Below are 27,177 nucleotides of genomic sequence, written 5' to 3'. Positions count from 1 at the left end.
CCTTTCTCAAAAACAGGGTGAGATTTCAGAAAGTTAAGTGAGATTTCTAAAAACTGAAAAAATACAAATAGACTTGGGAAAAAAAAATTTTTTTTGTTATAATACATTTTTAACGTCTTCTATTTTTTAAAGCATTGAATATTTTTGCTGCATCATCATTGAAGATTTTGCCTTTACTAGGTATTTGTCCATCTTACATTAGCGCATAAAAAAATTTGAACGTCTTACATGAAAAACCATACCTACAGTAAACACGTGGTTGCAGAGAAATGTGTTCTGAAAGGGGTTCCGTGGTTCGGAGGGGTTGTGTTCTGTTGTTCGAAAAAGTTCTGAACAATGCCTACTGGTAAATAGGGAAGCTGGATAACGGGGCAAGTGTTGAAAATAATGAAGATCCAGGAAGAAAAGTGAAACGGATTTTATTCTAAATGACATAATTCGAAGCTTTTTCCAAAATGCGAGAAATTCGCGAATTTTGAAATTGATTTATAGAATGCGCGAATTTCTCGCGGCAATCATTTTTTAATGCGAGAAAAGAAAAAAATATGCGAGATTCTCGCGTTCTCGCGCTGTAGTGAAAACACTGAAGATGAAAAAAGAGGAATAAGGTGGAATTTCACAACTACTTTAGAAGACCTTGATTTTGCTGATGACATCGTACTTATTTCATCCAAATGTACAGACCTTCAACTTAAAACAGACAAATTCAACAAATATTCAAATAGTGTAGGTTTATTCATGAACAAGAAGAAAACTAAAGTAATGAGAATAAATCAAAAGAAAAATGACAAAATTAAAATCGAAAATCACGAAATAGATGACATAGAGTCATTTAGCTATTTAGGTTCTATTGTAGATAAAAAAGGTGGAAGTAGCGAAGATATTAGACAGAGAATAATCAAAGCAAGAACATGTTTTAAGGGATTACATAAATTTTGGAGAGAGTCAAATATTGAAATAAAGACAAAAATAGTTGTTTACAAAGCTATTGTTAGAGCAGTACTATTATATGGCGCAGAAACCTGGAAACAGACTAAGATCGAAATACAAAAATTAGAAACCTTTCAAAACAAATGTTTAAGATTTATTTTTAAAATTTTCTGGCCTTACAAAGTATCAAACCAAAATCTATTAAAGAAAGCTAAAATAAAAACAATCGAAGATGAAATTAAAAAACGAAGATGGAGCTGGCTCGGACATATCCTTAGAATGCCCAAAGAAAAAATTTCATCTGTTGCGCTTACATGGGCCCCTGATGGTAAGAGAACAAGAGGAAGACCCAGACTTACCATCCAGCGCATGTTTTTGGGCGAATTAAAAGAATGTGGAATATCTGGCTGGGAGGAAGCAAGATCTATTGCTAAAGACAGGAGGCGTTGGAGGGATATGCTGGAGGCCTTAAGTGCCCAAGGCACGTAGAGGATAAGTAAGTAAGTATGGTAAATGGTCTAAATTTTGTGCCTTTTATCATTAAATTCCTAAGTTCTAAATTTTCTATAATATTTAAATTACCAGTAATAATATGTTTATGATGTATATCAACAAAATTAAAATATTTCTCTTTTTCACAGTGACTTTCATAATCGAATATATTTATCTTCCCTAAATATTTGCTTATATCATTATAATTAACTATAATTCTATCAAGAGATTTATTATATTTAAAGCTTTAAACTATGTTAAAATTAACTATTAACTATGTTAATGGATACAAATTTTTAAAATTTTCAAAAATATTATGAAATTTGATCTTATTGAAAATAGGGCTTTGAAAATTAAAAATGAAATATAAATTATCTAAATTTTTCTTTTTTTAGGGGGGGGGATTTTATTCATTTTAGCTTTCACAAGATCGAAACAAAGAATTTTGAATTAATAAAAGAAAAGCTAATAATAAGATATTGAAGCTTACATACATTATTACTCTTAACGGAGAAAACAAAATATTAGATTGGTTTAATATTATAATGATTATTAAAAACTTTTTTCCAAATTAGAAACAAAATTTTTATTTAATTTGTCACCATTAAGAGAGTTTCTATTACTTATTGATCCCCATTTACCTCAATTTGTAAGCTTATCTTCAATATGAAAAAGTGAATAAGTTGAGGAGTTATTTAAGTTAATCTGTGTATGTTGGAAAGTATTGTTTAGCCCATACAGGAAAATTGTTTTGTATAAAAGTAAATATTAATTTTCTTTTTGTAGTCGTAAATCTAAATCTTCTACTATATCTAAAACATTAATTTTGACACTGCTAAAATTATGTTCTCTAAAATGATTCAATTCCTGGTTATTGATAATTTTATTACTGTTTATAACAGAACGGTGTTGATTAATTCGAATGTTAAGAGAGTTACTGATTTGTCCAACATATTTCATATTATAAAAACCATAGGTTAACATATAAATAACAGTTTTAGTTTCACAAAACGATTTGGAGCCATCGTTATTAAGAATTGTATGTTTGTGGTCAATATTAGGACAAGTTTTGCATCTTTTATCACCATACTCTTTATAAGACGGTAAAATTTCGGGTATTGAATGTAATTCAAAAAATCTTTTGCTTCCGCTTTCATAGTAGCAGGATGTCGATCCAAAGGTCCCCTCTGAATTAGGCTCTTCGTATTGTGTACAACATGAAGAATAATTTAAATATCAAACATATTTTTTTTTAAATATTGAACATACTTTTTACCAGGCGCTAAATTGTTATAACTGTTAAAATCCATTAAAATAGGCTCATAGAGCAAAGTCCTAAGCACACGCAATGTCCCAACCACACGAAATTAGAAAAATAATTAATAAACGGAATGAGTAGGAAAACGAAAGTAAGTTAATAGTAGATAATAGAAAGCATTAAAGGTGCATTAAATATGATCACTAAACCATAGCATAATAGAGAAATACAAAAAGGACAACAGCAAAAAAAACTTATTAAAAAATAAAACTTATTGTTTTACTTAATTTTCTTCATACATATACAGTGGAAAGTCACGTATCCGTACGGCGGGACTTTCCGAAGTCCGTATATTTGATTTTTCTGTGTAATTGACCTCCAAGGTAAACAAAGCTTAAAATGATCTGAATCTAAGAAGCAGAAAATAAATAAACATTATTTTTCGGGCAATAATGTTTTAGTATTAGAATGATATCTAATCCATCATAAACAAAATATTAGAAAAAAAATAATTATTGCTATTCTAAAAATAAATATAGAAAACGAAAAAAATTCCCAGTTATGAAAATATTAATTGCTCTCTCCACCATTTTAAACTAGAACGATTCAAGCAAGAACGGGAAATTCTCGTCATTCAATAAGGTGGGTAGGTGGAGAAGAAAAATTCATTTCCTCCTTACTTGTCATTCAAGTTGAGGGCCGGGTAGTGACAAATTCTTATTTTCTCTCCCATCATTGGCTATCAATCAAGCATAAAGCCGTGGCATGCTAATTGGGTTCTCTTTATATTTTCTTGTGTGTCTAAAGGGGATTCCCCCTCCACTTTAACATTCAAAAAGGTTCCAGGAAATACCTCTTTTACTAGCCAGCTGCATAGAAAGAAGGGGGAGGGAGGGGACTCAGTTGTGCTCTTTTGAAAACACCCCCCCCCTTTCCTGCATTCCAGAGGAGGAGCGTCATGGTCTTAGTAGATCTTCTGTTGATTTATGGGTTCAATGCATAGATCTCTAAAAGCTGAGAAGGGGAAAAACCTGTCAAAAGACTTCATTTTTTTTTTTTTTAAGGAGAGGGGAAGATGAAGAAATGTTTATTTTTGATTGTTAAAAAGTGTCAGGGAAATCGACCCTTCCGGAAAAGTGACGTCCAGATATGGGATGTTACACTGTATATATATATATATATACACACACATGCAGAGCATTAAAGAAATAACAACAAAATCTACATGCCCGTATCAGGTTTGATCGTGTGTCATTGCCATTTTAATACAGATCAACAACATCAGGAGGGAAAACAGCATGGTGCCAATATACGAAGCTGCAGTCAGAAGCATCCTTCAACCTAAAATAAAATAAACGAAATTTAGTATAAATATTTTAATTAGCAAAAATAAGTTTTAAAAAGCTGACAAAAAATAACTTGGAAAGCATAAGCTACAAAAAATTACTTATTACTTTATAAAAGCGAGAAGAGTTTTAAAATTTATTAATTTTTGTTAATAAAACTGATGAGCGCAAGATACATGGTAGCTAAGATCTTCAATTAAGTTCTTTATAAAATCTAACAAAATCAAGAAAAAAGTAACTAATAATTTTAAATATAATTTACTCTTAAAAGATAAGATTTGCAAGTAGTTAAAAAATAAAGAGATACTTTTTCTAAATGCATAAAAAAACCTGGATATACATAGCGTAATTTTGCAGAGATACACCATGGCATTTATGATTTATAAACATCAAACTTTGGTATGCACTGCGTACCCAATGAGGCAGCCTATGCAGTATTTGTTTTTGGAATAATACTACTTGAGCTAGAAAATTCTATTTTGTTCTATTGATTCTCCAAAATTTCATTATTATTCTTAATCTTTTTACGCTTTGCAGCAATCTATTTTTATAATTGATGATCAATAATGATTTAAAGAATTAATGCAGGTGAAAAACAGTTTGCAAGAATGTAACAATAATGCAACATACGTTCCACCCTTCAACCAAAGAAGCCATTAATGAATTCACCTCCCTCAATCACGCCGCTAATAGTCTCTTACAAAGATCGACAGAAGTATGATCCCCCCTTCTTTTCTGCTGCAGGCGTGAAGAAAAAATTTGAAATATGCAAGTCATTCTCTAAATCGAATGAGTGAAATGGTAAAATGATCTATCTTAAAGGCCAAGTTTATCCCCACTTTCAGCTGAAGGTCAGCTTTATTATTTTTAATCTCAAAAATATACTATTTCCAAATTTAGAATAAAATGATGCAGCATGATGAGCACGTGGATAAAAGAGGAATGCGCAAACTGCTTTTTATTTTACATCTAATGTTTATTTTAAATAATTTTTATTTTTTTATAACTTGGACATAATAAATTAACTACAAAAGAAATAATGCATTCACGATCATTTCATGTTTTATTTTTGAGCAATCATTTGTTTATTTTTATAACTATTTTTTTTAAAAATTTTTAAAAGCTTTCAGCTGTTTATCATTTGATAGGCTAAAATTTTAGAAATTTAAAATTAGTAAAAAGAAATAGGATGCATTAATGATTGTTTCATAGTACAATTTTGAGTCAAACAAGACTTATTTTACTTTATTCAATAATTATTTATATTTTTTGAATTATTGTAATGATTTTTAGCTGGGTTTAATCATTTGATTTAATAATATTTAGGTATACAGAATATACATCACGAACCATAAAATATACAAGGGGTGAATAAATAAATAATGCATTAAATACATGTATATAAAAACATTCCAATCATGTCTAAATGAAATAAAAATTTGAAAATATTGGCCATTTCATCATCTTTAAATGAGCTTAAAATAAATGCATACAAAACAATAAGTATATTCATTTGTAGCATGATACTATGCAAATATTAATGAAATTTAAAATAAGTATTAAATAACTTATTTTACGTTACAATGTGAATTCGGATAGAAAAATATAAATAAAGATACTAACTACCTAACAAGTTTTGGCTCTATAGTTTGACAACTAAAAGTGCAATTTAAATTTGTGTTCCACATATTATTTAAAATTTTTAGGTGAGTTTAATTTCAAGTAAAATGTTAAATTTATTATTCATTTTAGTAATCAATATTTTAATAATGAGAAAAAATTATAATACGTTAACCAATGTACCTTTTATGCTAAAATTAAATTTTTGAAAGTAAAAAATACGGTAGCATACAACTACATTTTTAAAAAATAAAATATAGTGGCACACTATTTTTCACTTTAAAACAAATAGCTTTTAAAAACAGACATTCTATTTTCCAAACCAAAATTTTAAAAAAAGTTAATAAATCTCTATAGAATAATAAAGATATAGAATAGAAAATTTAAAAAATATCAATTGCTATTTATTTTGTCTTAAATATAGATACATATTCTGTTTCAACTTTATTTAGAAATAATCTATTTCGTAAATTACATTGCATAGGAACAGTAATCACTAAAATAAACTTATTTTACCATGAGAATATCATTCTGAATATTAGTGTACACATTCCCATTAGCACAAAATTTTCATTTTAAAATATAAAAAGATTTCTTTTTTATTTCAGATGTTTTGCCAATATAACTTTTGAATTTATAAAGTAGGAAGACAGTTAATCAATATATTAACAATATATAACATTACTTATCAAAAGTAATGTAATTTTATTAGCCAGAAAGAGTATATATGCAATAATAAATCAAAACATACTGATGGTAATGCAACATTTGAACTATATTCAAAATACTTTTAGAGGAATGGGTGTCACAAGACATACTTTTTCTTTTTTCTTGTGTGTGTTAACATTGTGTTACATTTTTCAAAAACTATTAATTTCAGAAATGCATGCTCTTTGAAACTTTTGACCCAAATAAAAAACATTTTAATTTTAAAAAAATGCAATTTACTTGACTTGAATGACTCTTAGAGCACCAACTACTAATTTTGTGAAAGATATCAGTGTTTTAATTCAAATAATATGTTAATTAAAGTCATTTGTATATTAAAATCCAGTAACTGAAAAATGCAGTTGTTATGGAATTATTCATCATTTTATGTAATTCAAATAAAATAAAATGGATTATAACATGTTTTACTTTTGACTGAAATATGAAATAATGCTACTATTTGCACTCCTACAGACATAAGCAACCAGTCTTCGTTCTTTTGCACATTTAAACTCACACTTTATAATCAAATAAAAATAATATAAAACTTAGCAAAAGTTTTTTAATTCATTCTTATGCAAAGCTCTTAGCAATATTTTTTCTTATTTCCAATGGGCATTGTAATATTTAACACTAAACAGGGCATTGTAATATTTAATACTAAATTATTTTTTAAACTTTTTGAATGAGTTTAAAACAATCAATTTCTCTAAGTTCAAAGGGGAAGAGAACTTATTAAGCAAGATGGAACTGGACATTACAAATGTTTTTTTTTATCATTATATTAAATAATTCCACTGCATAAAATGCAATCTATCATACATAGGAATAATTTTACAGGGTGACCACTCAAATCAGATTTCAAATTTCCCTGATTTTTCCAGATAAAAATCTTAAAATTTCCAGGTTTCAGTTTCTTTATTCTAATAAAGTGTAGTCAAGAAAAGTGTCTATAAATTATAAAATATTTTATTCAAAATGTTATTTTTTTAACATATCTTGAAAAAAATAATTTATTTTGACAATTTGGCAAAATTTTTTATTTATTTTTTAATGTTTTGGTACAAAATTTTGAATCAAAAATCATGTATTGACCAACAAAAGAGTAAAATTAAATATTAGTATATAGTTAGTTCTTAAAAAAAGCCTTTTTTTTAAATTAAAATATGTTATAAAAGGTTAAAATGAAATAGAAAAAATTAGCATTAATGCAACAATTGTAACAATTTGTCAATAAACATAGCTGTTAGTGATTGTAAAAAAAAAATGATTGGTTGGTTTGCTAAGAAAAAATAATTCACAGATTTCTTTTAATGGGAATACAAAAGCTTTCAGAAAAAGAGTGCATTATAAAACCTATTATTATTATTAAATTATAACCAACTAATTTTTGGAGAATTTTATAAAGTTAAAAGTACAAAAACATTTTGTCAAAATGGAAAAAAATTACCACGAAATCATTGGAACAAACTTAAGCCATAATAAATCATTTTTAAGTAAGAGAAAAGTCAATATTTAAAAAGGTTAATTATAAAAAAATTGCTAATTAGATAATTAATTTGCAGCCTATTACTGCAGCAGTATATAAAGTATGAATAAAAAAAAAATAAAAAAAAAAGAAAGAAATAAAATAAAATAAATAAAAAAATATTTCTAAAAAAAGAAAATTTAACACTAAATATTTATTGGATCAATTCTTTTTGAAAGCATTTTTGATCTTTTATGCTTTTTCACACAATTCAAGAAGTATATTAAAACATTAGCTACATCAGGTCTCTATAAGAGTAATTTGGGTACCTTTTATAACAGTGCCTATTAACACAAAATCCGTAGCAACTAATAATAACACCATTAAAAAATAATCACTGGCATCAATAATATTTTGTTTTATGCTCCACCCATGAAAAAGATAAGCATACTTTATTTTACGTTTTTTTTCTTCAAATTTATTATACAGGTAAGTGTTAAAATTAAGCATCTTAAATTGGACACAATTGAAACAGTCTAAATTAAAAGAAAAACACTTATACCATAATATTGGTGGTTAAAACACATTATGACTTTCGTAGTTCATTTAAACAAATTTAAGAATCCAAGTATTAAGTAAGTGAACTTGATATAGAACTTAAATAAAAGTTTGTAAAAAAAATTCTTTTTTTTTACGGTAAATTTAGAAAGTAGTTGTTAATTTAAATTCATACATCATTATAAGTTGATGTAAAATTTTTTATGCTCTAAGGATAATGGAACTAGGCACTTATATTTGTTACAAAATTTTTATATTAATTATTTTAAAAAAGATTTATTACAAATTATTACCTAATAATTATTATGACTGGAAATATAATTGAAATTTGTTCATTTACAAAATTGCCAAAACAAAGTAAAAACAAATGGTTTCAGATAATTTCAAAGGATTAAAATTAAGCATTTTTTTGATTGAAACAGTATTGTCATTAATTTTTCTCTCATCTAGTTTAAAAAGTATAAATTTTAATTACTTTGCATTTGTACTGAAAATTTTATTCAGTTTGTACTTCTATTCAAAATATTAGGGCCATGTTACCATAAATATTATTTAATTAAAGTGTATTTTATCTTGTTGAAGATACAATTTCATATTACAGAATTCACTGTAGCAGATTTATCTGAAAACAAATTTTCTGTTACCAAATACACAAAGCCAAATGTTAAACAGACACAGATTTACAATTACTGATGCTTTATAAAAAAATCATTATAAAAAAAAGTTATTGCAATTATAAATTTGAAATAAAATAAATAAAACTAGTATGATAACGAATGACCATCTAGCCTTGAAATGCTTACATAATTTTGTTTGATTTTATGATAAAAAATATCCCTGTCAGTAAAAAAAATTACTAATTTGATTCTTTCTCTACATGCAAAAGTTTCCAAAATACACTAAATTCTTTTTTATCATAAACACTTTATTTTACACATCTCTCCAACATCGTTATTTATAAATCATGAATAATTCGCAGAACTTCAAATTTAACACTAAACATACCATTACCGGTAAAATGACCATTTAAGAATTTTTGCATCGAAAATGTGCTTATCATCTTATTATTTTTTAACATTTGACTTCATGACTTTTCTAACAATTATATACAGTTAATATTATATTTTTCTTTTGGTATTTTGTTTGTTTCGAATAATACTTGTCATATACCTGTTTCTACCACAGCCAGTCATTTGACCGGGAGAACAATTTATTGCTTCATAAGGTTATCGGATCAGAAATTACGATGTAATGCGCGTTCAACGTATTGCGTTCGGTGAGTTGCACATTTCTACTAAGACTGTTGCATATTAGTTCAATCAGAATAACTGTGAATTCAAATTTCAAGAAAGTACCTAAAATTTCAGATTTTGACATTTTTGTGAAAGAAAAAGTGGCAAAAACTGTTTTCGTAAGTAGCTTATATTTTATTTTGATAGCTATATTTCATTTCTAACTAATTGTTAGTTTTTACAAAGAAAAATGTCAAAACAATCAAGACAGCACAAGTTCTTATAAGAAATAATATTAATTATAAGAATTATAATTCTTATAATTATAAGAATAATAATAAGAATTATAGAAATAATAATAATTACAAGAAATATGTCTGTGGAAAATGTACAGTGGGAAATTGCTCTAAAATCCAATAAGAATATATCTGAGATATCCAGATAAAACATACAATTCATAAATGAAAGAAGTCCCTCAGATATCTCATGGATATCTGTGATAAGTCACATGCATGTGTCAGATGTTTCTGGGATATACAACAGATGTCACAATACCCAAATATCTGTTTGATATCTAACAGTTGTAACTCCTGGATTTCAGAGGAGCATTTCATGGATATTCAGAAGATTTGGAAATATCCAGCCTTTTAGTATACATCTCAAAGATTTTTTGGGAATATTTGATGCTACACAGGCTTATTTCTGTAATACCATAATAATTATCACCCTTACGGCAGAATTTTTTCGAGCTATCTGCGACAAAACTCTCTGGCACTAATATCTTTCTGCAAGACACTTTTAAGAATAACAAACATATATGTTTCAAATTTAAGATAACAAAATCGCTGTGTTTACAAAAAAAAAAAAAACTTTATATATTTTTTAAATAAAACATGCAATAATTTTTAATTTTAATATTATGGGTGATATTCTCTCATTTTGTAGGGGTGGGGTGGACACAAATTATTTTCTACTTTGCATTTTGTAAATAATCATCACAATAAAAAAATTAATAAAAAGTATGAAATCCAAAGATCGACAAAATCATGCGAATCCGGCTCCACAAATGCGTGTTTCAAATCAGGCTCCTCAAATGCTTCGTTTCAAGATTACCTTATTGTAATAAATAACAGCGCATAAAAAAATTTCAGATTTCAAAAAAATGGAGAAATCAATAGCAATAACTGCAAAAAGTAGGATAGAATTATCACCTTAAAAAGTAAATACTCAAATGCACGCTACGAATGTTCCGTATTGTTTCAAATATATGGGGATATTTAATATCCAAGTTAAAATCAATATCAATAACTGCTGAAAATACAATTAAAACTTTATATTGATTTACGATACTATCGGCGTAAATTGAGCATGTCAAAAATTGGTTATCTATATGCATAATTCAAATATTATGTGTAAATTTCTAAAAAGAAAATTAAATATATATTTTTTTTACTTTTCAAAAGAAAGATCTTTTTGCAAGAACTCTAACGTGCTCAGACAGCATGTCTCTATGATTCTGACACAGGGATTATCACTTCATGTTATTTTATACATTAATCTGTGCATTCCAGCGTGTCAATTTTATTGAACTTTTTTACATGTACTACATTTTGTACTTAACTTTTTGAGATATAATTTTTGATCATTTTTCCTTAATTTATAACAACCAGTGTAACTTTTTGCACTATGTCATGAGAAGATCATGTAAAGAACCTACACTCATATTGAGCAAAATCTTCAGGAGCATTAATGCAATAATTATTGGCATGCTTTGTTTTTAAGTGATTGACTCAATATTTTGTTTGAGAAAGTTTGTATAAGAACTGAAATAAGAATAACAAAAAGTAAAAATTTAAAATGCTATACAAACTCAAAGGAAAAAGTATAAAGGGAGACAGTGGTAATAAACAATAGATACTTTTATCAAAATAAAACTGGACTCATTTCATCCATGTTTGACTTTTTTGATAGATCTTACTAATTATTTGCATTTAAAAAAATATATGATTAGAAAAAACACAAACTGAATCTTATTCAAGTTTCACTCTTTCAAATCAATTATAGTTCTGAAATGTAACTTTTTGCAGTTAACAGAAACTCATCTATGCATCGGAGTTATGTAATTTTTTATTTCTTGCAAAAAAAAAACAACAAAAAAAACCAATGAAGAAAACATTAATAAAGAAAAAAAATCATAATATATATTTCTTCCACATCATACAAACTTCAATACAACTATTGAAATAAACTTTGTTGGAAATACAAAAATGTACAGAAATAAAAAATTATCTAAAATTTATATTTTTATAAAAAATTACAAAAATATTTTTTAAAACTTTTTACTTTTTTTGTACTAATGGTGTATCAGTTTTAATTTTCTGATTTATAAAAATATATTTTGAGCTTTAGATTGATATTATCACAATTCTTTAAGTCATTTTCATATAAGTTTGCGAAATTTCTATTTTGTTTTAATTTCATCACTTTATTAAATAGCATTTCGTATTAGCCCATTTTGAGATATTATCATAAAAGAAAAAAAAAAGAAAGATCAATAAAGTTTTAACTAAGAAATGTTTTATGGAGAATATAGTAAGGATAAATTAATGAATAAGATAAAAATCATAATAAGTGCAAATTATTGCTCTTATTTACACACAAACAGGAATTTTAACATGTACATTTATTCAAAGGGCAACGGTCGGCCTGGCCTACTTAGATATTTGATTGTCCATCACAGAAATATTGGACATCATCACTTTCCAAACAGAAAAAAATCTTTGTTTCATGAATTATTTTGTTTAATAAGCTGCAACTTACAGGGTATCTACTACATTTTAAATTTTCAAATTCATGACTTTCCATGACTAATTCCAAGAATATTCCATGACTTAACGAAGTTACTATTTTCTCTGACAAAAGCACAACAATAAATTTAAAAAAGCATTATAACATTAATTGAAATGATAGGTATAACGAAAATTCATACTCTGCATCTTCATATTTATTTTAAATTTAAAAAACAGAGTAAAGAAAAAGTTGAAGCAATAAAATAGCTGAAAAAAATACAAAAGCAATTTGTTTCTCCTCTTTTTTACTGCAGAAATATATTTTAAAGATGCTTTTCTTGTGTATCGGAGATTAAAGAAATACTCCTGATATTTCTGTTCTCTTTTCAGAATAAAAAAAAATGGCCAATGACTGGCTTGCTTCAGCTAGAGTTTTAAAATGATAAAATAAAATAAAAATAATCACAAAAATTCTGAAATTACAGAAGTTTAAAAGATAATTCGCTCTAGAAATGATGTTTTATCTTTCATTTTTATAAAGAACACCATAATTTTTAAAGAACACAATAAAAACATTTTATATTTTAATAAATATGACTGTGAGTGGGGATTTTGTTACAAATTCAGATATTCAGTACATCATGAAATTGTGTGTGTGTGAGGGGGTAAATTCTATTTTAAAAAGAGAGACTTTTGGGCGCCCTGAATCCATGATTTTTTTAAAATAAATAGTTAAAATCAAGACATTTCATGACAAATTTTGTTCAATACCAAGATTCAAGACTTTCCTGGTGTGCAGATACCATGAACTTAAACCTGTTTCTCTATTGATCATAAATTGAAAAAGTTTTTGAAAAAAAGCAAGATCAATTAGAAGTCAAAACTAAATGAACACCAAAGATAATTGCCTAACAGTTATTAAATATAATTAACAGTACACAACTGTAAGACCTCAAAAAAAAATTCAAAATATTTTGAGCTTTGAAACCAAATTATTTAATTTACACTCATAACTATTCTAATTTATCCAATCTGAAACAAGTGTAATTTAATTCAGGGAAATTGCATACTAAAATACTACAACTAATTTATGACATAATTAAAATGAACATACTCGTTTTTTTTTACTTCCAATCTTGTCAAGAAATAACATCAGTTGAGTATATGGCCAAGACTTTATTTGTTAAGCTGTAACTGCTCGCCCCTTTTTGATTTGTTCAGCTAGATGACAAAAATTGATAAAATGAGATATCTACTTAAAGACACGAGAAAAAGAATGACATTTTGTTCACAAATATAGTTTAAAATTACTAAATTTAATTTAAAAGAAATAATTAAGAATAAATCATAGAGCAAAAAAGTTATTTTATAGATTTATTACAGGGTTGCTACTCAAATCTGGGAAGAAGAAAAAAGCTCCCTGCGTTTTCCCTGTATATATTATACACAATATTCTATGAGGAAACACACAATTACTGCGCAAATTTGTATGCTATATCAGGATAACTAATACTAGCTTTAATTGCTAGAAAAACTTAAATAAGGAACAGTTTAACATACATAAAAAAAATAAAAATACAGCAAATAAAATAGTAAAGTATAACTGAACTATATTTAAATACCCCATAGATTGCACTTAAAGAGGACAACATTTTGTAAAAAAAGAAATAAATATTCCTTGCATTTTCCCTGTTAATTTAGTTGATTTTTTAATTCCCTGTATTTTCCAGGTTTCCCCTATTCTCCCTGTGGAGTGGTGACCCTGTATTTTATTTTCATTTCCTTGATTTAATTTTAGACGTTAGATACCAACTATTTTATAAGTTTTTAAGCAAATGTCAAAAGACTATGTCAATCAAACAATGTTCAACATTCATATGTTTAGAAATGAAAATTATCACATTTTATCCATAAAACTCTTGATCACTGTAACAATCATTTGCCTCATTTCTCTTCCTAAATATAATTTTTTTATCTGGATTTTTATTCCGATGTTTTGTTGAACTATTCAGGGGTGATTGTGATCCCAACTCAAAAATCCTGAAACTTTCTTATTAAAATCATTAATGACGCATTTCAAAAAATTAATGTCTTTATAAAGTTAAATCATTTATATTTTCAAAACATTAAATTCTAAATAAATTATTTACAGCATAATTTAAATGAATAATTATAAGTTTACTTTTATCTCTAATCACATTTATTATTCTGCCAGAAAAAATATTTACAAATAAAAGACGCCAAGTATAAATTCTAGTTCTAATATTTTTTAAATAAAAGAGACAAGAATTTTTACACATGATCGGTGATTTCTTGAAGCTTCTGGACCTAGGATTTCCAGAAACTTCAGGAGTGTTGTTAGCGAAAAATCCGGTATTTTTCCGGAGCACAATCACCTCTTTAGCAGACTTAGCTGGTTTAAAACAATACCGTTTAAACCAAATGATTTAAAAGAAGAAAAAAAAGAGAGAAAAAACAAAGTCAGAATATTTTTTAAAAAGAATCTTTTTAATAAATAAATTTTCCTGTATTTATATTGATTTTTTATTTGTTTAAATATTGCGAAGTGACAAGATGGTTTTCTCACCTTTTTGGAAATTTTGAGTTAAATTCTGTTATTTTAAATAAACACAAAACTGCAATTTTCAAATGTTTAGGGTTTTGAGTTTTCACAAAAATACCAATGTGAAATAAAGTATTGTAAGCAAATTTAAAATAAAAACATGAGGTTTTGTAAAAATGCTTAAAATAAATTAGACCATAACAAATTCAAAAGTAATTCTTGTTCTAACAAAAGTATAAACAAGAATAAGGTGCTTTTCTAAATTTTATTTTTTCAGTTCAATTTCATATTTGTTTTCTGCTACTTAGATAAACAAATTTGAATTGTATACAAATTTGAATTTTATGCTTACATTCATTATTTTAAAATTCATTTAAAATATTTTTTAAGTAAATTTTTCATTTTGCAATATGTCAATAAGAACATTGTTATATTTAAAGCTCAATTATGTTAAAATAAATGACACAAAAGTAAATAGTTCTTTGCTTTTCTAACGGTCAAAACTAAAACTCACCTTTACTATAATATGTGTGTATATATTTATGTAACACATTTATCAATTTTATTTCTTTTCATCAATCTTTTATTAAATATTTCTTAATTGAAAAAATACATTTTCTTGAATATCTCATTCTCCTTTATATTAAAATTCGTCACAACATATATACATATTCACACATTACTAAGATAACATTTAGATATAAAATACTATTTAACCTTTCGTTTAAAATAAAAAAAAACCTGGTTTTTGGGTTTTTATGAGAAAAAAAATAACTTTCTAAACCCTGTCTACCAGTCGTGAAAAATTTCAGTAACCTTTACTTCCTATTTAATGATTTTCAAGGACTTTTGAGGTAACTATTTTTTTTCTTCAACAAAAGTAATGTTGAGAAATTGGAATTAGTTTTTAAAAAAAAATGGTTATTAGCAGATCCACTAAAATATTTTTATCTGAGATGGTAGACAAAACTTTAAATATTTAATTAAATAGCTTAACGAGAAAATTAGAATAATTTTCAGCATCATATTACACAGTTTTTCTTAAGATGTAGGTGTTTGACCAATCTTAATCAGCCTTGATTTCTCAAACATATGTAACAATTTTCTTTAACAGCAGACTTTCTAAGTCTTAGAGACCCATAGTTCTCAAAATCTAACTGAATCTATGAATGACTATACATCTTTTGTTGTAAAGAAAAATATGAATATTTATTAATTTTAAGATTTTTATTTTATTACGTCTATCATCTTGGTTATTTTTTTAAAAGAAATTTGTCGTGGCATATTTTTTAAATTATTAAGCAACAAAAAATTTTGTACATATAATGAATATTAAAAAAACATATAAACCAAATTACTGTGAGCATAAGTTTATAGTTATAACAGTCGTCTTTAGATAATTTTTGTTATTGCTTAGACATGCTTTTAAGAACTGATATAGGTCAAATAAAAATTATACAACCTGGTTGCTTTGAATCAATGTGATCAAGGAAATGTGAAATCAATGCAATTTTAAAATGCAGCATCATGGGAGAAACAAGACAATGTAGTATTTCAACTAAATAATATAATTAAAATGATGAAAAGAATAAAATTGATAAATGGGCTACATAATTACAAACATTTAAAATTGTAAAAGTATATTTCAGCCTTAATGGTTCTAAAACACAAAAAAAAAAAAATTACTTTTTGGTCATTAGCTTTAAATGTAACAATGTTCTTATTGTTATATTTCAGCATAAACAAAAAAAAATATTTTAAAAATATTTAAAAACAATTTCTTAAACTTTTTTTTTAAATAAAGTATAAAAATAGCAATTTTAAATATTATAATAATAAATATAAGCAGACTGCATAAATACAATACAAATTTGTTCACCTAAGTAATAAAAAATAATTCTGAAATTAAACTGTTAAAATAAAATTTAGAAAAGTAATTCATTCCTGTTTATACGTTTGACTGCAGCAAAAATGTATCTTTAACAAGTTTGTAAAAATAAAGTTTGAAAAACTTTTATTCTTTCTGTAATTACACAATTTAACTAATACAAAAAAACTAACATAACAGGGAATAACTAACAATCTATTTTATTTTAAACATTTTAAGAGTTATGATTTTATCTAAAAATTGAATGCTTTAATTTCTTTTACATAGGCTTTTGTTTTTTTGGGGAGGGACAAAATTAATTTTACATAAACAATTAAAAATTGCAGATTTATGTCTATTTCAAGTAGGTGAATTCCAATTATCAATTAAACTCAAAATTGTAACAAATGTGAGAATTTCTATTTCATTTTTCAATATTTAAACTAAAAAAATTCACACAAATAGCAAAAAATTTATTTAAAAAGATGTTTATTAAAAAAAAAATTATAAGAAAACCAGGCTTTATCTTTTAAAAAAAAAAAAAAAAATTTTTGTTTTGACCTTGTTTTAAACGGACAAACTATGATTCATGAAAGAAATTAAGGGAAATATACTAATGAACAAAACAAATTGCTATTAAACAACTGAAAACAGAATTTTATTATTTTTTTTAAATGATCTTCAACAAAATTTACTGTGGACAGGTAAATAAAATATATATGGGTAATTAAATAAAATATAAACCTAAGGGTAAAAAAAAATTTACACTCAGAGGTAGCTAAATAAGAAATAATAAATCACCAAGCGCCGAGGTCATTTAAAATAACTTAATTTTAAAGCAAATGTAGGAAGTTAAATTTACATTAAAGATGGCATTTACATAAATTAATGACATAAAAGTGAGAGCGAAAACAAAGCGACAAAGAAGAGCCGATCCACACAAATGATTATACATAGGTAGTTCTAAATTAAATTTTTTAAAATACAGAACATCTGAGTCTCAGTTGTTGTTAGTTTACGTCCCACTAGATCTGAACTATGGGCTATTAGCGACAATCTGGGAAGCATCGCAGAGGATAATTCGAAGACATGCCATCACCATTTTTCATCCTCTGGAGAGGGGATGACCTCTACTTCGGTAGCCTGATGACATGCAAAGTCAACCACTTTGCTTAAAACAGTTTAACGAGGACCGATACAGCACACTCTCGGTCCCTTTGCATGCTGATCAAAGAGGTTACTCACCCGCACACTGACCCCAGCCAGTGATGCTTGACTTCAGTGTTCTATTGGGATCTTGATGATCAGTCAGTTCACTGCGGGACTCAGAGTCTCGGTGCAAAACAATAGCTATGAAGCCCCAACGTTATCACAGCCATTAGGATGAAGTCTATTAAGACCCATTTAATCCTAAAAATAAAATATATTATTAATAAAATATATAATAAAATAAATATATGTTGTGGGAAACTATCAACAATTTGAAATTTCTAACTTTTTGGATTGATTAAATAGATCGGCATCATAAGAACTAAATACTGCAACGAACTTGATTAAAATTTATAAGGTTTATGCCAATATGGCAACAATCTTCGTAAAATGTTCTGCAAATGTCACCCAAATTATATGCATGGGCCAAATTTGGCGAAATGTTAGGAATTAGCAAAATAATAATGAAAAAAAAATTTATATTTAATTCCATGTTTTAAAAAAAAATTCTAATTTTATTATTCTAAGTTGAAGGTTTCGGTAGCGAATATTATAGAAATAAATAAGTTCATCCGCGCATTGCAGGATGGCCATAGTTTGGAAAATTTTTAAAAGAGGCACCAATTACTTAATGAGGTTATTGTAAGTTTTAAAGGCTTTAATTTTAGGGATATTTCAGGAATACAATTTATCAGCTGTAACATAAATTTACAAATATTTTTGGATGACAATTGCTACCAGCTTTTAAATTTTTCTGGAAAGTGGCTACACTTGGAAGGTTTCTCCTCCCACCCCCCTTTTCCATGAGATGAAGCATTTAAAATTGAAATGTTTAAATTTAAAATTTATGTGCTTTCTGTGGACTGACAGCAAGATTTGTCTATCAGCTAAAAGAAATATCTTTTGGGCTTTGAAAATTTACTTTATTTAGGAATTTTTAGATAATTAATTTTTAGTATATTTTGTTAATTTCACAGTTTTTCTTATTATCTAATCTCAACATTTTACTCAGCATGTTGAATTTATTTACAAATATTATAGCTTTTCTTTTTTTTACTAAATTTTAATAAACAGTACTCCTAAATCATCATGGGGTAATAGTTTTAAAATGTTTTGGATAGTGAGGAACAGGATAGTGTGGAAAAATCATTTTACATAGCTTATATTATAGCAATGGTAAAAGCATACTTAATATTTATAATAATTATTCTTAATGTTGCTGATAAAAATTACTTTACATGATATTTACTATTTTGGACAATGTATTAGTCAACAAAAAAAGTTAAGTTCCCTTTTACACAGTCAAGTCACATTAATGTGACCACCACCTACTTTCGACGTCAAAGTGACATAACCAATCGCAGAGTGTAGGTGGCAGCACATTACAGTGTAGTGTATATATTGGATGTCCTAGGGCATCGAAAAGCATTTCAGTCGTTGGCGCAATGCAGAAATGTAGTGATTTATCCGACGTCCAAAAGGGCATAATTATTGGCTTTCGGGCCAAGGGTGGAAGCATTTTGGAAACGACTGATTTTGTGAACTGCTCGCGTACCGCCGTGGTAAAAGTATACCGTGCATGGCAAAATGGCACTATACAAAACAAGCGTCGTGGCACATGTGGTGCACCACGGGCCAAAGATGGCAGAGGCGAATGAAGGCTACGGAGATGCGTTCAGACGAATAGACGTGCAACTGTTGAGCAACTGACCGTCCAGATGAACCAAGGGGCTACCAAGAGTGTATCCTCAACAACTGTTCAGCGAACGTTGCTGCGCATGGGCCTCCGTAGCAGACGCCTGGTTAATGCATCCATGCTGACTGCTGTTCATCGGTGACGAAGGCTGGAAATTGCACGCCAGTACCGCAACTGGACGTCCACAGAGTGGCAACAGGTGGCTTTTTCCGATGAATCACATTTTATGCTCCATGGGACAGATGGACGTTGGCGTATACGGCGTGAAATGTCTGAAAGCAACACCCTGCAACAATTGCCGGAAAGCTGCAGGCTGGAAGAGGGAGCATTATGGTTTAGGGAATGTTTTCCTGGCATTCACTGGGTGCACTCATCATTGTGGAAGGCACGATGGATCAATAAAAGTACGTATCTGTCCATGCGGACCATGTCCACCACTACATGCAGATGATTTTTCCTCAGAATGATGGCATCTACCACCAGGACAATGTAAGGTGTCATACAGCTCGCAGTGCATGTGCGTGGTTCGAAGAGCACCAGGATGAATTTACCGTACTCCCCTGGCCGGCAAACTCACCGGATTTAAACCCAATCGAGAATCTGTGGGACCACCTCGATCGGGTTGTTCGTGCCATGGATCGTCAACCGCGTTATCCAGCGCAGCAGGCCACGGCACTGGAGTCGGCATGGCTCAACATCCCAGTGAACACTTTCAGAAACCTAATTGACTTTCTTCCTGCACGTCTCGTAGCGGTCCGCTCTGCCAAAGGTGGTTATTCTGGCTTTTGACAGGTGGTCACATTAATGTGACTGGACTGTGTATGTATAAGATGCATTGCAGTGTAATGATATCCATGTGTATGGTTTAAATTTTTTATGTTGATAGAAGGCAATGAAAACTGCATTTATCTAAAAACAGAGAGCTTAAAATGCAATTTTTTTAATAATATTTATTAATGCAAATAAATTCTAGTGAAGTTTCCTTATTCTATGTGTCCCGATTTCTGTTTTTTATTCTATGCAGCTGTCTCTTATCTCATAGCATGTGTACCATAACATAAATTATGCAAACATAAAGCTTTATTTTCCCCCTTCAAGTTTATCTACCATGTTAAGATCACGGTACACTAAAAGAATAGTACTCCCATTGGTCTTCTAAATTTTTATTGTTTGGTGTGACTTTAAAAACTTATAATACTATAATTTATGCCTGACTAAGTTCTACTAGATAATAGAAAAGTCTGAAGCATCTGAAACAGGCTTCCCCGACCCAGGGATGACTATTTCCTCCAATCAGATAGCTTATTATAGTCACTAACTAGGCTTGTTATAAGAGTGAGAAAAAATAAAAAAGCTAAAATACACATATCAACTCGTGAAAAAATAATTAAAAAAAAGTATGTAAAACTCATTTTCATAATTTACATACTTATTTAAAGTTATAATTTGTGCACATTAACAGTCTAACAAATCAAAGATTATCATGATTAAATAGGATAACATAGTAAAGTAAAACAAAATAATGCAGAAATATTAAGAAAAATAGACACTAAAGATTTTTTTTTATTCAGGAACTTTTTTCTAAAGTTTAAAAAGTTTGAAACTTTGCCCAGGGACAAGTCAGATGAATCTCTTGCCTGGCTATAAAAGAAATCAGCTATAAAACTGAAATGTTATGAATATATTACACCAAAGACCATAATAATCTTCAATTAGTAACAATCTTTAATAATTAAGAGTTTAAAAAAAAAAGGATGGTAGATTTTGACTTGAAAATATTTCTTATTTCATGCAAATTTTGCAGTTAATACACAATAGAATTATTTACTTAATGGACAGAAAACATTGAGAAAAATATTATAAAAACTTTAAAATGGCGAGCATAAATTATTAAATTGATTATTAATTTTTGTAAAGATTTAAAAATTTTTTAGCTGAAGCAATGTAACAAAAGCAAAAGAGACATTAAATAAATTGTATGTGAAAACTAAAAACTAATCTATAAAAATAAACAGACTTTAAATAAAATACTTTCATCAACAAATAATTTGAATGAAATGCTTATTATTTTACCATTCTTTATCAAAACTACAATTTAAAAGAAAAACAAAAATTTTAAACATAGAAATGTTTAATAAATATAAATTATTATATCTTCCTTTTAAAAAGTAAATATTATGTTTAAAAAAAAGCCACAAAATATAAGTAAACGGCAAAAAAATGAGAAATAATTGCACCTGCATCAGGGTTCATACAGAGACCAGAAGAAGAAATCCAAGGAGTATCCAAGGAGTCCAAAATTTTAAGGACTTATCAAAAATTTAAAAACTTTGTGTAAAAGATAACTAGACAGTTTTTTTTTCTTTAAATTAAAAAGCAGTTATTATAAGGAACTTGCAAAAATGTATATTTCACATAAGATATTTTTTTCCTAGCCCTTTTGAAATAAATCTTGACTTTGTCAAACTTCATCAAGAAAAATAAAGTTATCACTTTCACACATAAATAAATACATAGTACAGATGTTAAAGGTTAACATAAAAGTCTACCAATCTTATATTTTTAAATTTGAATACATAACAAAATCTAAGGCATTTCATACAAAAAAAAATCACAGTAAATCATTAATTAAGTTTGCTCGTAGCATGTAAAATTCAAATTATTTGCTGTTATTTTTTTCTTCTAACTCTAGCAATTCAATTTTTTCTTTCTTATTATGGAAGTTTTTCTTAAACTATTAGATTTTAACAGCTAAGTCATATCATTTTGTTTCCCTGCTTGAACAGCAAATTAATAAGTGGACTTAGTAAGTTCATCTATGCAACACAATAATCTAAGGAGTTTCTAAGGACTAATTTTGAAATCTAAGTAGTTCCAAGTACTCCTTGGAGACTTTTTCATTTCCAAGGAGTTTCTAAGGAGTATAAGGAGTCTGTATGAACCCTGCCTGCATAAACAAATATTTTTGATGAAAAATGTAGACCTCCAACTTTTTTTTAACACATAAAAATTTAAATAAAATAATTAAATTTCTTGCGCCTAGCTAACTGAAAAATACCTTGTTTTCGTACCCTCTTGTCCACCAATACCACAAGGATAAATAGATACAGAACCTCTGTTCATCATCCAGTGCACATTTCAAACTATTTAACTGAGAATATGCTCTGAAAGAGAATAGAAAAATGTTATAAAATTTCAACTAAACATCCATAGAAAAGTATATAACAATGTTTTCGAGTAAAGACATGACAACTTACTTCATTGAAATGAAGTAAATTTTCATGCCTGGGGAAAAAAATCAAAATTGAAGCAAAGAGGACAAGGTTATTAACAGTGGAGAAAACGCTAAAGTCAAAATTGGCATGCATTAGACAATTGACTGTTTTATCCAGATTTAAACACAGTTTTAACACTCATATCAGAAACCTAAAATTTTAGGTAAGAAAATAATTATTAGCTAATATGAATGTGAAGTAATTATAAATAAATAAACATAGAAAATAACAAGTGATCAACTATGATGTTCAATGGTTCTGACATTAACCCCCTTTTTAGTTTTGACAATCACTGTCGAAAATCGTAAGTTTTGGTGAAGAGGATGATTGATTATCAATAGTAAATATTGAATAATTATGACTAAGAATTTGCAAAATTGCAATTTATCTAATTTACTACTAGAAAAATATATAGAAATTGAAAAAAATTATGATTTTTTTTTTCAGAACAAAGTGCAGTCACTGAAATATACAAAGTATAATAAATAAAGTTATGAAATAAAAAAAAATAGAAGTAAATTTTGTTTCCTCCCCACAGATCTAATAAAAATAAGTCAGAGTTTAACAGATGTAACAGTTGCTACAGTCAAATTTTTAATTTTCACTTCAAATCTATTGCAGTTTATTAGTAGTATATTTCATTTGAATTACCTATATGATAACTAAAATTTATTGAGAATAATCTATTTGATTAAATTTGTGTGAATACAATATTTTCATATTAAGTTATGCTGAAGCTACCAAATATTATACACTCATTTTTAAATTATTTTGCACACAAGCAATGGACAGATGTAGTTTTATCTTATGCTTAGCAAAGTGCTTCTTGTTAAAATTCTTAGTTGAACTATTACGGAATTAGTTGCAAATCACAGTTTTTCTTAAATTTTTACATTTTATTCAGATTTTTAAAATAGAGATATTTAAATAATTTCAAATAGAGACCTGCTTTTACAAAAAAAAAAAAAAAAAAAAAAGAACCCAGAAATTTAAAATTACAGGCTCCTAAAAATCTGCAGTTTCATCAAAGCTAGTGAAATCACCGGAGTATTGGGAAATTTATTTTAATAACTGTACTAAATATTGTTATCAACTTGATAAAGCACTTTAACCGATTGATTGAAAAAAATTAATCGATTTATACGAGTAAATGATATAATGATTACATAGCAAAATTATTCCGTAAAAATATATATAATTGTGCACATTACAGTATAAAATTTTTTAGATTATTATTGCTAAATCAGGGGTCTGTCTAGGTTTTTCTGAGAGGTACCTATTTTGTGAAAATTTAGACATAATTTGCGAAAAATTAAAAATTATATTTAAAAATCCAACACAAAAATATGGCAAGAATGTGGATTTATCATTTCTTAAGGAATACAAAAATAAAATTTTAAGAAAAAGTATTTTGCGAAACTACCGTTTTTCCTAAAATTAAATGTGTGAAACTACCGTTTTTCGTAAAGTTGAATTTGTGAAGGTACCGCTAAACGGTAGTAAATTCGGTCTGGACAGACCCCTGTAAATAAAATATGCAAGTTATTTTTTTGCATCGAATTATCGTTGGATAAACAAACTTAATAATTGTGGGCAAAACATTTTCAATTCGACTAAAAAGTTCTTCAGATATGACGAAATATTCGAAATATAAAACTTAATCCATCTGATTTTGAACCTTAAAATGTCATCTGCACTAATTAATTGCCATGTTTGAGATCACCCTTTCAAACCATGAGGACTGAGTCAGAGAATGTGAAGATCTGATCATTAGATCAAAAATGATACTGGGTGGTCTGATTATTTTTTCAAGCTGCACACATAAGCATGAAAAACAAATAATGTGAATTACAAAAAAAATACGCAGGTTAAGATTATACAATTATTAGTGACAACTTTAGTTTTAAGAAAGCTAAGAAATCTGTCTAAATTGTACCATCAATATTCAGACGAATAACAACTACCAACTCAACAATTAGAAAAATAGTAATTATCTGTAATGTAAACTTAACAGTTATAATATATCAAACATAATAACCTTAAAATATAAATAATACATTAGTCATTAAGAAAGTAAAGAAATTATTTTAGATACATTTTTAATATATGATGTATAATATGAATAATAATTATATTAGTAATTAAAATGCAAATATTATGCATGATTGAAATAATTATGTAGATGGATGTTTAATAAAATATCTTTAATGACAAAAAAGAAACATGTCACTGGTTTTTATAAGTTTTTGCCACATTTCGACAAACAGTTTATTATACTTTTCGACAGGTTTTTGACATGTCGTGTTAAAACCAGCTTTTGATGCAAAAACTAAAACCCTGGATAGTAAATGAAATCTCTCCAGGAATTTTTCCATATCACAAGAACCTGTCGTGCAAATTGCAATTGCCAATGCATTTAATAGATTTTAAAATCTCAATTTAAAGAAAAAAAGATATACAAGCTTGATTGGAGGTCATGAGATATATATCCTTCAAGTTGGTCCTCGTCTGTAATGTGTCCAGTACCTTGTAAACCGCTGCCCGGAAGTTGCAAATATTTGGAGATTATTCAGCTACAGATCATGATAGGGAAATCTTCCCCATTGCCCAAGAATATATGTTTTTTTTCTTCCGAGTAACACTTTTTTCTAGAGAAATATCAAAATTAAAACAACTTTTTTTAAAGCATCTTATAATTACAATCTAATTGATAATATAGATAGTAATAAAGATTTTCAAGCTATAAAAAATCTTTTTCAAATATGTGATAACTAAAATACAATAAGCAAGAAAAATAAATTTAACGGCTTAAAACAGCTGTAATTCTTTAATATTTTACATAAACAATATAAAGACTTTTTTTTAAAAAAATTATGATCTAAAGAATTATTAAAATATAATGAATTTTAATTAATACAACTAAATATAACAGGTACACAACTCCAAATCACAAATTTAATTCACAACTACTAATAGCATAGAAATTTTTATAATCATATAATGTTGAGTATGAATACTTAAACGAAATTTTAAATATAATATACTACTGATATTACACCTACATTTTAGAAAAATTTAAAAATGAAAATTATTACATTTTATATCTTTTAAGAAAATCAATATAGAAATGCATAAAATGTTTACTAGTATAATAAATGGTTAAACTGAGCTCAAGAATAATTAACCTTAAAATTAAATCATGAAATACCTATTGCATTTTAATATATTTCACAATGCAAGCTATATTAAAATTTAATTTAGGCCAAGGGTCAGCAAATTAGTAGATAGAAAGAATAAAATACAAAAGAAGTAACAAAAATTACAAATTGCAGATTTGCAATGTGAAACCAAAGCAACTAACAGAAAGCTTACTTGTTATTCAAATTAAATGGTTAATTCTATGTAGCTAAACTATAAAAAAGTATTCTTTAAATTTGAGTGTTGTAAAATTACCGGAAAATTAAAACATTTTATTATATTTGAAAATGTAAACAGTTTTAAAACTCAATTTAGACCACCGCTGATCATAGTAGTATATATAGGAAAGTAAATAAAACACAAGAAACAACAGACATTTCAAATAGTAGATTTGCAAAGTTAAGCTTATGAACTAACTTCATCCAATAACAAAAAGTCAATTTGTTACTGAAATAAAATGGTCAATACTATAATAGTTAAGCAATAAAAAGAGTGCTTTTTAATTTAAAGATTTCATGAATTGTTTCATTATGGCAGCAGTAACTGAGAAATACTAATTGTAAATACATAAAATTGTAAATAAAAACACTTTAATTAAAATAACGGGTGTGATATTCTACTGTATTTACAAAAATAAAATTAATATATCTGCCTGGAAATAAAGACAGATGTACAGACAGAAGTAACGGTGGCTAGCTTAGCCTTGGAGTAGAGAGGTCCCTGGGTCAAGCCAGACCCTTAATCCTCGTTCATGATAAATAAAAGATGACATGACACAAAATTAGTTTCGCTTATTAAAGGTGCAAAGGTTAATAATAGATTACAAAAATTACAGAGTGATTTACGTTGTGTACAGACAGAACGACTATTAAGAACAAATTTAAGATTTCCAATAACAGCGCTTCGCCTAAGCCTATGTTAACCAATCAAATTCAACGATGCGCATAGAAATTTGCACCTCAGAATTT

General features: G+C 27.4%; 1 long non-coding RNA gene across 5 annotated transcripts; it reads right to left on the bottom strand.

The window, feature by feature from the left end:
- Positions 1-1,802: 1,802 nt before the first annotated feature.
- Positions 1,803-25,828, bottom strand: LOC147806886 (uncharacterized). Of its 5 annotated transcripts, XR_015435325.1 has the most exons (5): positions 22,994-24,368; positions 22,808-22,900; positions 18,077-18,241; positions 13,516-13,622; positions 1,803-4,021 (listed from the first exon to the last, which is right to left on the bottom strand). It is a non-coding gene; the product is annotated as an uncharacterized LOC147806886 (long non-coding RNA). The 5 variants fall into 5 exon arrangements; XR_015435327.1 differs by lacking the exon at positions 22,994-24,368 and having other exon boundaries at positions 22,795-22,986; XR_015435329.1 differs by lacking the exons at positions 1,803-4,021; positions 13,516-13,622; positions 22,994-24,368 and adding an exon at positions 25,471-25,828 and having other exon boundaries at positions 17,414-18,241.
- Positions 25,829-27,177: the final 1,349 nt, after the last annotated feature.

Source organism: Parasteatoda tepidariorum, chromosome 7 (genome assembly GCF_982258835.1).
Source record: "Parasteatoda tepidariorum strain Cologne lab strain chromosome 7, Ptep-v5.0, whole genome shotgun sequence".
In the NCBI taxonomy this organism is placed as follows: domain Eukaryota; kingdom Metazoa; phylum Arthropoda; class Arachnida; order Araneae; family Theridiidae; genus Parasteatoda; species Parasteatoda tepidariorum.
The sequence above is the reverse complement of the archived record's forward strand: the minus strand, read 5'-3'. Positions and strand labels throughout refer to the sequence as shown.